Here is a 15,700-nt window from a genome sequence, read left to right as displayed (position 1 = left end):
AAAAATACTGGAAAAGCTGCAAATTTATAACTTTTATAAAAAAATATGTTTTTTAGACATTAAAACTGATTTCATGTTGTGACAGTTTGATATGAGGCAGATAATCTGTGAAAAGATCGAGATCCTCCACATCCCAGTGCTGTTATTTCAGTCTGCAGAAATGGTTAAAAACAACCAATCAGATCCACGAAGAGGGTCTTATTACTGTCAATCATGATAGTGTACGCGCTGATCAACTTACTGTTGCAGGAAAACTTTATCCGCCATCATTGGTGGCCATGCTAACTAGCCTGATGCTAGCTGTAGAGTAGCAGAAAGAACGGAGGAGGCTGGATTAGACGAACATTAGCAACTTTTCCCCTGGAGAGACTAACGCACATACAAAAAATAGAAGTTTGAGGAGGTTTCATCTTTATTTCATTCATTTGTTGAAGAAGCAAACCACGTAGAATAAGATAATTAATTAGATACATGAGGCCCTGGTAAATAAGATTAAAGAAAATTGTTGGTGTTTGAAAATGTAATCGTTTTTTTTTTATTGTACCGTCTGAGAGCCTTTATGTGTGTGTTTTTTATTTCTCTTTCTTTTGTCTGGTTGGTTTACCTGTTTGGTCATTTGTTCCTGACTAAATATTTAGATCATACGTTTATTCATGTACAAATATGTGTGTGTCATGTGTCTACTTTGTATCTCAATCATTTAGAATATTACATAATAATAATATACATATTACAAATGTATGAAAATTTAAATAAAAAGAAGGTTTAAAAAAAAGAAAGGAGGAAGCTGTACAAGAGCATGATCGACAGCGCTAAGCCCCTCCTCCTGGCTCTGACTGTTTCTGACAGAGCTGAGTATTTGTTCATAAAGGACCTAAGGGAAAAGGCAGAGGAGGTTGATTTTCTCTCTATCACCACATTGTGACCATTTTAAGTTACGTACCGCAGCTTTCAATCAAACCAAACAACAACCAAAAGAAAACTGTTTCCCAGAAAGAAAAAAATAGACCTTGCTGCTGTAAACAGACATATTTAGGACTCACCTTCCCAAACATGTAATAAATAGGAGTGACAAAGATATCCCTGTCACTCCACAAAACCTGCAAAACAAGCGCTCCTTTCTCCTCATAAGCCTCCTGAGAAACAAAGGCGTAGTGTGATGGCGCAGGTGGCTCGCTGCCAGCCTCGCCTGCAAGGACGAGTCGAGGAAATGCGCCACAATCTGAGCGAATGCAGAGACACAAAGGCTTTTGCAGGGTCAGGCCGCGGCAGCAAGCTGACCACCACCAAACCGGTCATGTGCGAGGAGATTCACTCCGGACCCCCGGCGTCTTGCTTTGGCAAACAGAGTGCAGGGGGGAGCGAGCGCTGAGCTGAGCCAGGACAATATGTTTTTTCAAACGTCCCTCCGCCAATTTTTATTTAGCTACAAGCTGGCACGTCTGAGGAGCCCGGCGCAGCCAAGACGGTGCACGCAAGCGTGATTTTCAAGATGTTGCAAACATCAGGCTCCAATATGACGCTGACCTTGCTAATATGCAATAAATCGCAAATGAGTTGTGTGTCTCTGTAATGACTGCTCCAGTGCCGCTTCTGATGAAGCATTAAGAGCTGGTAGTCAGAGCAGAAAACAAATCAACAGGTTTATTATTTACCAGGAAAACTGATGAAATAAAATAGTTTTCTGAAATAAGAAATTGGTTACTTTTCCATTTTGACTCAATTTGAGAGGCCAATAAAGCCTAGTAGAGATTGAGTGTAGTCACAGCAGTAATTTTGCTGGCTAGCTGTAGATTGCAAATCACGGCGAGTGAGGTGAAAGATAATAGTGGAGCTCTATATTGAAGACCTGCGGTACAAAGAGTAAGGGGGGGGAGAGGAAAACAGCGAGAGCGAAAAAGAGAAGGGGCTCTTTATTTATTTCTTTCTGGCTTTTTAAAACAGATGGTTCCTTATGTGCTGAGCGGAAGTGTCTGTTAACTCAGTTGGCTCGCGACTGGTGGCTGCCGGCCAATGACAACAACGGGATCGGGGAGTGTGAGCAACAGTGCAGTTTGCTTTCTTCAGATGCTCTGCGAACAGAAGGATGGCAGCCTGGAAATACTGTTGCACGGCCACCAGAACGCGCACAGCCGCGGCGGCGGAGGCCCGCCTGCCTCGCTCTGCCTCGCTGCGCAGCAAAGTGTCACTCAGATAGTATAATAAGGTTATTTTTCAAGTTATGAACTTTTTTAAGTGGCAGCATAGGAAATTATTGCAGCACTTGATGTTTGTTTGCTATTTTACCATCAACTCACCTGCTAAAATACTACAAATGGAGACTAGCACAAGCTAAACCTGGTGCAAAGCATCTTTTATTCATGCTTTTTGCACATTGCTCCTGATTTAAATGAACTAGTAAACTAAACTAAGCAAAACAAAATGTAAGTATATATATATATATATATATATATATATATATATATATATATATATATATATATATATATATATATATATATATATATATATACTTGCTATCTTCAGTCTGGTTTTTGGTCTCAACTAGACAGTTTAGTTTACACAGACGTCATGATTCATTTTATTTGTTGTTTCTGTTGTTTTGTTTGTTTGTTTTGGATATTTTAAATCTCTTCCAGTTCCAGTGTTTAATGTTCATTAGAATTTCAAGTTTAATGATCTTTGAGAATGTGTTCTCACATCATATTATTACCATTATATTACTATAAATTGTTCTTAAAACAATATTATCGTCTATCGTAATAACTTCTGTGACAATCTGTTATCGTGACAGATTAACTTCTTCCTGTGTCCTCTCCCATTTTATGTGTTTACGTTACACTCTTTCCGTTCTTCCAGCTTCTTCCACCTTCTCCCAGTGCTACTGTCACCAATATGCAGAAATCCAGAGCTCACGGTCAGAAACAACCAATCACAGGCAAGAAAGAAGGTCTTAGTGCTGTCAATCAATCTCATGTATGCGCTGCTCAGTGTGGTTAATGGTGGAGAAACAACTTGCCTTTACAGGAAAACCATTTATCTGTTGTCTATGCTAACTAGTGTAGCATTCATGACAAGATCTACTGCAGCATAGCCGAAAGAAACAGCATACACAAGCATGATTGACAGCGCTATGACCCTCCTCCTGGCTCTGATTCGTTGTTTCTGACTGAGTGGCAAATCTCTGAATGGAAGCACAGGATGAAGAGTTTGACTTCCTTATAAAATACTGTCACAGCATATAGACAGTTTTAACAAATATGTAAAAAACATATTTTTAATAAACATTACATACTACACCTTTAAAAGAGATACAAAAATGAGATTAGAAGAAATATCTATACGTCTGAATTTACTTCTAAATCTGAGAAACATAGCTTTGCCTCTCTTTCAGTTGATTTCTGTGACTCACTAACAGTTAATAATAGAAATTTATCTCCAGGTAAAACCAAACAGGATTGGTTGCATAGACTGAGCCTGAAGGAAAAAGTGTTTTAAATGTAGAGTAAGAAATAAGTGCATGTCCATATTTCCTTCATGCAGAATAAAGAATTTATTTTATTCAGTAATAGTAAGCCCACTCTGTCCAAGCACTCAAATTTTGTTCTTCTTTGTTTGTTGCCAGGACTCTCCAAAGCTTTCCAGATGGTTCTGCGATACAAACCATCTGGAAAGTCCACAAAGAAACCAGCAATAAAAAAATAAAATCCATAAAGAAACCAGCGATAACCAACAAATATATAAAATAAAGTCCACAAAGAAAATGTAAAGTTAAAAAACACTTTGAAGGCGATTGGATCAAAGTGAAAAGTGAATCTTCATGGGTCACCTGTAGGTTTTTAGTAACCCCTGTGTTGGTTGTTGTTACATCTTAAATGTATTGTTGACGAGTATTCCAGCCATGACTAAAAAATTACTGTTAAAACTGAAGCCAAGTTCATTTGTGCAGCACATTTTAGCAACAAGGCCTAGAAACATAATAAAGTGATCAGATGAAATGATATAAAGGTTCATCCTGGCAGGTGTCTTCATTACTTTACAGTCAATCAGTCCCTCCAGTTTCTTGCGAATTATCATGGAAATCCACACAAAATCAACAAATCCCAGCACGTTTTTGCACTAATACATAACTTGGAGTTTACTGCAGATTTTTTTTAATCAAAAATTGTCAAAAACTTTACTTGTCCTAAACAGTTAATTCAGCTTTAACTGATGTCAGATTATAGTCCATGATTTATACAGCGAGTAATAAAGAGTCACATTTACAGACATAAATAAGCGCAAAATATTTACAAATTAGTACCACAAACACTTTGATTATTACTGCAAAAATATTCACAAAACAATCCCAAAATCCTGGAGGGATTGAAAAGATACTCAATAATATTTAATTTGATAAATCCATTGATACTTTAAGTTTGTGAACAGGTTTTATCAATACATTCGGCACAACCGGCCCTTTAAGAGGATTCATGATGTTGATTTGGCCCAAAACAAAAATGAGTTTGACACCCTGCTGTAAAGTATGTACCTTCAATATGAAAACTGAGAGCCAAACATATGAATCTGTAAGTCTGACGCATGTAATGAGCCCTGGTGAAGGTGACATGCAGAAGAAGGTGGCAGTGCTAATAAAAACCCTCGGCTGTGTGACGCCTGTGAACCACAGATCAGGCTGTAGGTGGAGACGACTCCTTAATCCATATCAACACCAGACTCTCAGGCAAAAGGTGCCACTTACAGGACAAAATCTGAACATAAGTTTGGATTTTACTGGGCCAAACTCTGCCAAATTTCAAATATATATCTGGTCTGATAATAGTGTGGAAGAAAAAATGATGAATACAAAGTTTTCTCTGATTTTAGTCCAAGGAGGACCAAATTTTATACTATTTTGATCAGTTTAAAAAAGTCGGAGAGAGGCAGAGGTGGATATGGTACACAAAAACTTTACTCAAGTAAAAGTAAAAAGTAGCCAAGAAATTACTCAAGTAAGAATAAAAAAGTACTTGAAAAAGTCTGGTCATATACAGAGTAACGGATCAAATCATGAATCATTTAATATTTTAAAATTAGATAATTAGACGGACCAAAGTTTTAGTGTATACATTTTAGTAGAGGATGAAAATAAGAAAAAATCATATAGATAGCAAAAAATAAATAAATAAAAAAAATCAGGCAAATTACTTTTTTGTACAAATCAGTTTATTTTAATAAAAAAACTTCTGACCAACCTGACAGAAACATAATTTTTCTAAAACAGATGTCATTTCATATCAGTCGACATCAGTAATTAAATAAATAAAATAAGTCAAAGCTGGTGGCACGACCTTTCCTCTTTTATCCAGTTTTTATTTTTAAGCAGTTCTGAGTCACGGTGGCAAAACCTCAAACTGCTGCTGCGCAAGTTACTCACTCATTTGTTGCTAGGTAACCACAGAATGAATGAGTTGCTAGGTAACCAAAGAGCAGAGGTTGGTAGAGAACCCAACAATTGCATTCAAGTAAGAGTAGCACTACTTCAGCATGTTTTTACTCAAGTAAAAGTAAAAAGTACAGCGTAGTAAAATTACTGCTAACAGTAAATTTGTTCAAAAAGTTACTCAAGTAAATGTAGCTGAGTAAATATAACTAGTTATTACCTAACTTTATATACAAGCTAATCTAAGATTAGAGAAAGGAAAGGTATTGCTCTTTCTCTGGAGAAATGACAATATACTGCTGCTCTAAATAAAAACACTAATTAAAATCAGACAAATCACACATCAGGATAACACAGAGACGGAGACGAAAGGTTCGCCATCGGGTTGTGATGAGAAGAGACGGACGGCATGAGGCTGAGGACAAACAACAACAAAATGTCGCAGCTGCAACATCGAGAACTGGTTCAGGCAGTTTAGCCATCCAGAGCCGTTTAAGCCCCGGCGTGCTTCATTCGAAGAGCTGAGATCGGTTCTCATTGACACGTGACGAAAATGGCATCATTTTGATCTCAGAGAGGGATCCGCATGCTGGACTCGACACTGGTCGGTCTCTAAAGCTTAGTTATGCCTGTAACTTGTTAGGGATAGTTTTTATGTCTTAGCTGTTAGTTAGCTTAGCATTGGTCGCTCCAGCACAAACACTAAAATCCTCCCCTCAGCCTTGGCGGCCATGTTTGTCTGATTGGTCCAGAGTTTGTCACTGTTCTTCATGCAGATATACGCTCAGATATTTCTCTTTAACAAACCTTCAGTTTTTGTACCTGCAGGAGACAAAAACATGTATTTATATTACATGTATTTGGACGGTTCTTCACTAAATACGTCCTAAAACAAAAAGGCGAATGGTTAATAACTCCTGGATGGAAACTGTAACGTTGTTGTTCACAGAGGCTGTTTGCATGAAAGTGTGGCGTTAGCTCTGTGAGCGTTTCATTAAAAGCATAACAGATGTTTTTTGTTCCCTTTTCCCTTTATGCACATTTCTAAACAGTTTGACTTTGGTTGAATAATATGAGAAAAAAACTCAAAGCCCGCCTTGTTTGAGAGAATAATTAAATTACTAATGCACTCTATACGTCTTCACACCAAGAGGTCCAGGAGGCATAATCAGTCTATAGGAAATTTGTCTAATTAACCAGCTGATGAATCAGTATGCTAATGAAACCATATTGATACAGTTCCGCGGATCTGATTTGGGTCTGGTGTGTAAATGAGATCAAATCAGAGCAGTGGGACAGTTGCTGTGCTAAAATGATGTCTGGCAATATGTTCCTCCACACAGAAAGAAATAAAAAACACACAAACACTTCCCTGTCTACCCATATGGCTGCATGTGTAGTGCATCTGGCTCAGCATGCCGTATACAGTTACCAACTTATATTTCCAGTTGTATTCGCACCTCACGATGCCGTGTGCAAAGTGAAAATTAAAGGCAGAAGGCTTGTGTGACGGGATTAATTAGACGGAGGCCAAGTGAAGTCACACTCCTCGTGGCAAACGTGCTCCAACCCTCAATTACTCACAGCGAACAAAGCAATTAAAAGGTCTGTCCTACGGAGTTACCTGGGACTGGATTGTGAGCCGTCTCCAGTGAAACCCCCAGGGGCAACCGAAGCTCCGCTGGCCAAGTCCACAGGTAGGTAATTACTATTGATCAACTGGCATTAGAGCATGTGGAACGACATTGTTATTTTTGCCAGCGCTCTATTTTAGGTGGCCACTTCAACAGCAGTATGGGTTTTTGTGCATAGATGGAAAGATAGTCTTTTTATCACTTTTTATTTACATTATTTTACACTGACCCACAGGATTTTTTTAAAGGGGCAGTATTATGTAAAATCAGCTTTTTTATGCTTTACATCATGTTATAATGTTATTCTCTCATCAAAAACAAACCTGGAGTGTCGCCTCGATTCTTTCATGCATGTTTGAGTAATCCGTTAATCTCCATGGCAACCATTCAGCTGCGCAAAACAACTGGGTGGACCAAGCTCCGCCTTCAGTGACGAAGCTCCTCCTTCAAGCTGCAGTTTACTAACTTTGTAGCCTAACAGAGCAAACCCCCTCTGAGCTCCTTCAGACTAACTAGTCGCAGTTAGCAAACACCTGGTGGAACTGAGATCATAATGCGAGCCACTTCTCAGTAAAAACGTTGCTAAAGGGTTAATAGAGGAGGAATGTTGCGACGACTTCCTTTCAGAAACAGTAGGAGTTTTATAAATATAAAATGGCACTATGTGCCTGAAAAATAATGTTCACATCTTGAAGATGTTGTTGAACTTCACAAATCATCAGTATTTTATAAAACTGGAAAAAATACCAGACTTTGTGTTTTCACCACTCACATGATGGCTCTTTGACGTTATGAAGAAAATATTCTGGATTACCACTGAAACTGGTCACTCTGTGCTACCCACCAACTTAGCAGTAACAAAGGCGTCACAAATGGCTTAAAACCAGGATGAACTATGGACAATTAGACTTTTTATGTTGTTCATTAAAAATGTTTCACCAATAGATTCTTCAGTTCCTGATGTATTGGTTTGTAGTAAAAGACTTGTAGTGGTCACACTCAGTCAGAACCATTAAAATCACAAATGGGGAAATACCACAGTCTTTTAATTCCAGTGTGTTCATCCATTGGAACACATTGTATTCCAATGTATACAACCTGAAGACTCTGTTTGATTTGGGACCAAAGTTGCAACATTTGTAACATTTTCAGCTGGTGTGGTTCACTTTCATACTGCACTGTGTCAAATGAACCAAACTCTTAGAAAAAGCTGTTCCCCTCCTCGCCTGCGGTGGCGCTGCACCAAGAACCACTGAACGAAACGGCACAAAAACATTTAAAGAAAACATGAGCACAACTTCCTTCTTCACAAAATGTGAACAGAAATGAAGAGTGGATTTAGGATTTCTCATTTGTCTTTGGTGAAAGATTATGACCCATTTCTCCTGCTAACGCTAAACCCGCACCTTTGTTTTGGTTGTATTTACCCAAAATGCCCTGCTTCATAGTCCACTTCCTGATTTCGGAGAGTCTTGTTTACTTTTCATTCACATACGCATTCAAACCCCAACAGAGTTTATTTAAACATTGGTTTGTAGGCGGTCCAGAGTTCCTTTTTTTTTGCATATTCACACTTCCATAAACCAATCAAACTTTCTAGATAAATGAATAAGGGCTCGATTAAAGCAGACTGGTGTGAATGCACCTTTTAAAACCTGTACAGAAACAAATCGATCGATGTCATGGTGATCTTACTATACATAGACTTTGTCAGTTGAACTCCAGTCCAATTTAGATTCAATGTACACAGACTGTCCATCAATACATTCATTGGGTGTTTAACATCTAAACAATGCTCTTTCACTAACTCCCCAGCAAGCCACCCTTCAATGCACTCATTCACACCCACTGATATATATACATGTCTGACCAGGGCAGGGACCTCGGGGCAGGGTACACCCAGTCACTGCACTGCCACACACACCACTCTGCACGCAGCCACACACACATTCATTTGCTGCCGCCTTCGGACGCCCAGTGGATTTAGATTGATGGCCCCAGAGTCGTTTTTGTTTCGAGCCAGAACGAGTCGCCACCGCATTGAACTGCCGATGTTTACTTGGTGTGACTCTTTCACAGAGCCATTGTCTTATTCAAACTCCCTCCTGTTTCATCACTGCCATCAGATTTCCCCTTTTCGTTTCTTTCGCCACACTTTCTCTTTTCTCCAGCAGCTTTTTCTTGGACGGGACTTTGCCTCAAGAAGCAAAAATCCTTGAGGGATCAGTAATTAGAAGACAGGTTACTGCCTCAAAGCGGCGAAGTCCTGTTGAGAGTTTAGAAGTCCATCCAAAAAAGCATCTATTCTGGAGGTTCTTGGCTTGATTTCAAAGTCCAGTGTGCCTGAGACTCCAACAGATGAACCAAAGAGACTTCTTAGAAGTTATTATCCTCCTGCATTTATTTTTCTTTTGGTGCGTTTTAATTCCAAAAACAATGTTTTGAACTTAAATACAAAGTTTTATTAGAAATGAGTTTCTTATAAAAAGTACATCATCTCTGTGTGGAGTCTGACTTGTTTTCCCATCAGTGTTTGGGTTTTCTCCAGATCTGGGTTGAGGAGTAGAAAGCAAACTGTTCAATAGTTTGATCTTCAGTCTGGCAATTCTGTGTGGAAATACCTGTACACGGGTTTTTGTCCATATTGTACATGTAATATATATTTAAATATTTTCACTTAAAATCAAAACTTAATAATTCTGTATGATTTATTCTTGTCTTTCCAATCTCTCTGTTCCCAAAAAACAAAAACATGGAGATAGAAGTCCAACTATAAACCTTCTTAGTAAATGCTTTAAAGTCATCTACTACATAAAATTCACATTTTGCATGTTTTTGTACTTCCATTTGGGTTTCTACTCCTTCTGAAAACAACCCAGGCACTTAAAAAAAACACCTATTGCCACTTCCAATGGCAATAAGTTCAAGTTTTTTGGTGTCTTGGAAATGAGTTTGAAAACTCTCTGGAATTTAATGTCACAAATCAGCAGGCACTACCCGTCACCTAGCAACCTCAGCCTGTCACCTAGCAACCCAAGCTGAGCTCCAGCACATTTGTTCCATTAGTTTCACCGCTGTATGCGCTGCACAATGGCTGCTGGAAAAGTGTTTTGTTGTTGACTTACAATCCAGAACCCACTTGCTGTGTTCTTGTTGGTTGTCCAGGAGGCTCTACTTCTGCTTTTCGAAGAGATTACAAACGTAAACATTGAGCTGAGGGGTGTGGCCAGTGGCGGCAAAAAAGGTGGTCAAAATAGTTAGAACTGAGCAAACTAAAATCTCTTTATCTAAGAAAGAGTTTGTGTAAAAAATGCATTTAACCCGTAAACATATCCTACCCGCCCTGCAACATACTGGCAACCTGTCCAGGTGACCCCGCCTCTCGCCCGGAACGTTAGCTGGAGAGGAACCAGCACCTCCTGACCCCACTAGGGATAAGGGTGTAAAGAAAATGGATGGATGGATGGATGGATGGATGGATGGATGGATGGATGGATGGATGGATGGATGGATGGATGGATGGATGGATGGATGGATGGATGGATGGATGGATGGATGGATGGATGGATGGATGGATGGATGGATGGATGGATGGATGGATGGATGGATGGATGGATGGACATATCCTACCCTGTTCAAGGACGCATAACAGGCCACCTTTAAAGTTTTGAAAATGTTTAAATTAGTTTATGTATAGCTCACCATGCACCTAACAGTTGTTTTTTGCGTGTGAAATGGTTTTGTTTGTTTCCTTTAAGTGATTAATCTTCCTGAATAGAATCTCATGGCTTGAATGTAAAATATGTGCTTGGAGAATGTTGGCGCTAGCAACATTTACCCCTGCTTCTTTCCGGTTCAGCATCAACACATCAATCAGAGATTAGAAATTAATTACTCGGATATCAGATTGACTGAGAAACAGCTCTGGTTCTGTTGCGCTGCTGCTGCTGTGTGAGGACACGGCTAACGAAATCAGGCCTCTCCAGGAAAGAAAAAACAGGCTCAACTTCGGCAATCCTTGGCTTAATTCTCATTGAAGCCCCCAAATTGACATGTCTCCCTTATGATCTTGACATATTATTAAGATTTAATGGTGGAATTATGATCATTAAAACAACATGACTGATACAGGGGGCAGATGATGAGCTATTCATTTAACCTACTCTTCCTGTAATAATATTGAAACAGACAGTCTGCCAGTTATTAGATCATAATTAGCCGGTGCAATCTGTACGGAATCCGAGGAAATGACGCCAAGTTAGCGGCACGGCGCGGCTTCGCTCTGCGTTTCCACATGCAGACGTCGACAGCTTCTCTGTGCGTTTCTCAGATAATTTCATGAAAGAAACAAAGTGTACAGAGCATGGGCCCATGTCTGAATAGGGAGGAATATAATGAGCCAGATGGTAGTTAATGAAAATAACTGGCACTGTTGTCATTGTTGCCACCCAAACACGAGGCTTTGTTTGTGTTGGTGCTTTCAGCGGCCCACTGAAACCAGAAAAAAAATACTTTATGTCTCGCTAATTTTCCAGCATAGCCACCCGCCACACCCTGGCTCTTCTTATTTCCATACAGTGCATGTGAGCACTCCAGTGTGTGCCAGTTTAGCAATGAAAAATCTGCACCCTCAGCTGTTTTATCCTGTTCTCAGAGAAACAGAGAGAGAGGAGAGAGAACACACCACCACAATGTCGGCGTCCCTCTCTCTTCTAGCTCCCCCCTCCGGCATTTCTGCAGGTAGCGTTCGCCAAAGTCGCCCCATTAATAAGCAACATATTTGATTTGCAATGTGAAACGTATTATCTCAGGGCCTGCAAAGAGATAAAAAAAAAAGACACAAGACGTATGGTTGGGGCAGAATTATTCAGGAGAGTGTGGGAGAGGTGTCGTTCTGCCCCGGGGCGCCCAACATGCTGTGGATGGGTGAGAACGCCGAGCTGTGAACACGGAGCCCGCCATCTCAGACGCCCCAGGTGAGCACGGAGCGCAGATCTTGCAGATAGACTTCATCTTCCTCGTCACAACACCGACTGTTTATCACAGGCGAGGAGCTCAAACCGCTGAGCAAAACGATAAAAAAAGTCTAAAATTCAATGCAGTTGTGGCCTTTAAAAGTCACTGATGTGTCGTTTGATGTGTCTCAGATGATTCTAACCACAAAGTTCAGGGAGGAAGTTTAAAACCAGGGTTTCCCGAAGTGTAAGTGTAAAATAACATACCCAAACCTAATTTAGTTCTTCTCAGAAATTACAAACTGCAATTCAATAATCTTGGTAGTGGAATGAAGCTAACAATCCATCAGAAGTGTAAATATCAGAGAAAACGAGGATGGAGCATGAAATAATTTGGATTTTTATCTTTACCAGCTGTGGCGGGTCGGATTCACAGGCCTTGAGTTTGACACGTGTTAGATGGTCTAGTCAAAGGCTTTTAACTTTAAGGTTAAGTTTTCTTAGCAGCTGTTCAAAAACCCGTCTGGTATCTCCTCTAAAGCAGGGCGATAAATGCTTGTTGATTCTACGTCAGTGAAAATATCAACTCAGTTTTACTTCAACTCTAAATAAATTACAGAAAACACAGCAATGACTTTTTAAAGAAATCTGATTATTGGTGTTTGTAAATTTGATCTTCTAAATTATTGATCAAAAACTTTGTCTAATATAAAATGAACATAAAAGACTTTAAAGGATATTAAAGTTTACGCCTCACTTTGGTCCGTGTCCATCTGGCTCTGCTGTGACGCTTCTCAGGTTCCACATTTAAAGCCTGTCTGCTGTACCTGCAATAAATTATGAAAGTTTTACATCCATAGCTACAGAAATTAGATGTAATTGTGCATAAACTTTATGAATATGAAAACCGAAGTAATTTTCCCCTTAAAATTCCAATTCCAGCAATTTTGGGAAATTGCTGGAACTGAAATTAAGTATGTCTTGTTTTTAATTTGTTTTATTATTTTTTAAATATATTTATAGCTTTTTAAAAAATCAATTTTAATTTTCTTTCTTGTTTTAACATTTGTCTACCTGTTTTGTTGAACTTTGTGCTGTAAAAATGCTATAAAAATAAACTTTAATGCTGAATTGTTTAACCAGGATTCAATAAGTTGAATAAATGACCAGAGTGAGGAGTTTATACTTTAACGCACGAAGGAATCTGATGATTTATGAGCATTTAGATTATTTATACTGTATCCTCTGGTTTATTTTGGGGGGATTTTTCATGGCACAGTCATTTATCTTAATTAACCTAATGAGGATTGACTTGAATCTGCTTCCGCTGCTGATCGTTCCCCTTCACTAAATCTCTTGTGGCTCAATAATCGTGTCGCTCATGACCCAGAAGTTGCACTTTCTTCATCTGTGCTCTCTCAAGTCCTCCTGCCAAACTCTTCATACTAAGAGCCTCAAACCTGATAAGGTCTGAGTCGTAAAGTTCAGGGACTATTTTTCCAGGCGTAACAGGACAATCTGGCCCCTCTGTCAGGGAGTGGCTAGCAGCGGTGACTGTGTCCTACGCTGATTACCCAGCTGATGGTTCTCCGTTTGTCACCGCTCCTGCTAGCTCCAGCGCACAGCAGCAGGGCTTCTTGATTACTTAATTGCTTGTAAGAGCTCATTAAAGCTTCCTATCCATCATAAGTCGTATGGCGAGTATCAATTTCAGAGTGAGAGATGGAGGGAGAAAGAAGACAGAGAGACGCTAGGAGACTCTGATGAGCAATTAGTGACGTGCGATGCTTTTGAATTGTCTGTATTTTTTAGGGAGTGTGTGGGATTCATCACATGGATGGATGCTGCTGCATTACCAAGTGATAAACATGCCCTTATTCTCAAAGTTTTAACGCAAAGGGGCATTAAAAAGTGGAATTTTGTTTTAGAAAAGGTGTAAAATCGAACATTTTGAGTCAAAAACTCCATGTTTCAAACAGCTGAGCACCTTTCTGACTCGTCCCTTTTTGATTCCCAGTTATGGACTTTTGCCATCGTTTTTATTTTTCCCCCCCAAAAGGGAGTCATTTATATCGATAGCTTAGAAGAGCTTTAGAAGACACTCACAATCTTACCAGGTGCAAAATTAGAATTGGATGCTGTTCGTATTAATTGGTGATCATTTGCAAAGCGGGTGGAAAAAAACGTCCTGTGCCAAGAGCAAGTCTTACAAGCCCCCAGCTGGGGTTGTCAGGGGCAGGCTTGTTGGCATTGTGGCAGCATATGTTTGGTGCCAAGAACACCATTGATTTGCATTTCTTTTATATGAATTTTACAAAGCAGAAATGCTCTTTTGTGCAGAAGTGATCCCAAAAGTGAGCGTTGCAATTAATCACAAGTGAAATTTATCGGCTGATGAAAAGCCATAATTCTACTTGCAATCTTTTTTTTTTTTTTTCCTAAAAAGAAAAAGTGGCAGCATCTGCAGCGCACTCCGCTTTTTGATGAATGTGCCTTTAAAGCCGTGCAGTTTGGCTCCATTTAAAACTGGCTTGAAGGAAGAAAAACAGCAGCTCGATCTTTGAGATTCTGCAAATGCCATAACTCATGAAAATAGTTCTTCTGTCTCCGAAAACAAGCACTGCATAATGCGTCGAGTGACGCAAACGTGAAAAATTGCCCGCATGATTTAAGTTAGACGAATTTTAAATAACATTTAGAATTTGTCAGAAATTGCCCCAATAACACATAATGAAGATGCAAATACCTCTCAACATTCGACAACCTGCTTACAACAACCACACAGTCGCTTCAAATATTGACTTGCACCCATTTGATTCGCCTACCGCACGTCATCAGAACCTATTGGGACATCTAATTGATCCAATTAACCAATTAATTCTTTGGTAGGATTAGAGACAATCGCACTTGTATGTACGGAGTCGGACCGGCTCTGCCAAGAGATGGACACGCTCCAGGTTTTTTTGCTTCATCTCCAAGGTGGCTCCAGATGGGTTGGGGGCTTGAGACTCATCTGTGGCCAACTGGTCCAAACCTCACACTGAGACTCGCCTAGAGGATCACAAACCGGCACTCCTTAAACACAGCAAACATCTTCTTAGTAATGTGAAACCCTAATTAGATCAATTTTAATCTGTATTTACCTGCAGCCTTCATGGGGACCCTTGCATGTTATTGTTTACATCAGTGATGGATTCTTTCTACGCTCTGACGCAGCAGATTGTTCTACCGCTACAAAAATCAAACCTGGAGACACGGGCGTTATTAATTTAGCACAGTGCTGCACTACACGCAGACTTGTTGGTCATGGCAACTGGCAACAAGGCCATTCAATGTCTCAAGATGCAACACCAAAAAAAACACTCAAACATTTCCCACACAAAAAACAGAACCACATTCTGTGATTAGCTGCTATTAGCTAATTTAGCTAATTTAAACACCTGATCTGATCCGAGTTGGTTTTTAGGTCACCTTTTTTATTATTTTTCAACTGAACCAAAACACCAAATTCCACATCACATCTACATGTCGAGGTCATCAAAGTCAAGCTAGCATAACTGAGCTACTTCCCTCTCACTCTTTTTTTCTTAATTAAAACTTTTTCCTAACCTTTAGAGGTAACTTAGCTTATGTCGACAGTTAGTAGCAAAGCACTGCATCCCTTTTCCTTTTATATATCAGGCATACAT

At 39.6% G+C, this 15,700-nt stretch overlaps 1 long non-coding RNA gene across 1 annotated transcript; it reads right to left on the bottom strand.

The window, feature by feature from the left end:
* Window positions 1-11,903: 11,903 nt before the first annotated feature.
* Window positions 11,904-15,371, bottom strand: LOC108167020 (uncharacterized). The gene is made up of 4 exons (XR_014091370.1): window positions 15,155-15,371; window positions 14,919-15,086; window positions 12,769-12,838; window positions 11,904-12,119 (listed from the first exon to the last, which is right to left on the bottom strand). It is a non-coding gene; the product is annotated as an uncharacterized LOC108167020 (long non-coding RNA).
* Between the last annotated feature and the right edge of the window lie 329 nt (window positions 15,372-15,700).

Source organism: Poecilia reticulata, chromosome 16 (genome assembly GCF_904066995.2).
Source record: "Poecilia reticulata chromosome 16, P_reticulata-male-v2, whole genome shotgun sequence".
NCBI classification, from domain to species: Eukaryota; Metazoa; Chordata; class Actinopteri; order Cyprinodontiformes; family Poeciliidae; genus Poecilia; species Poecilia reticulata.
The sequence above is the reverse complement of the archived record's forward strand: the minus strand, read 5'-3'. Positions and strand labels throughout refer to the sequence as shown.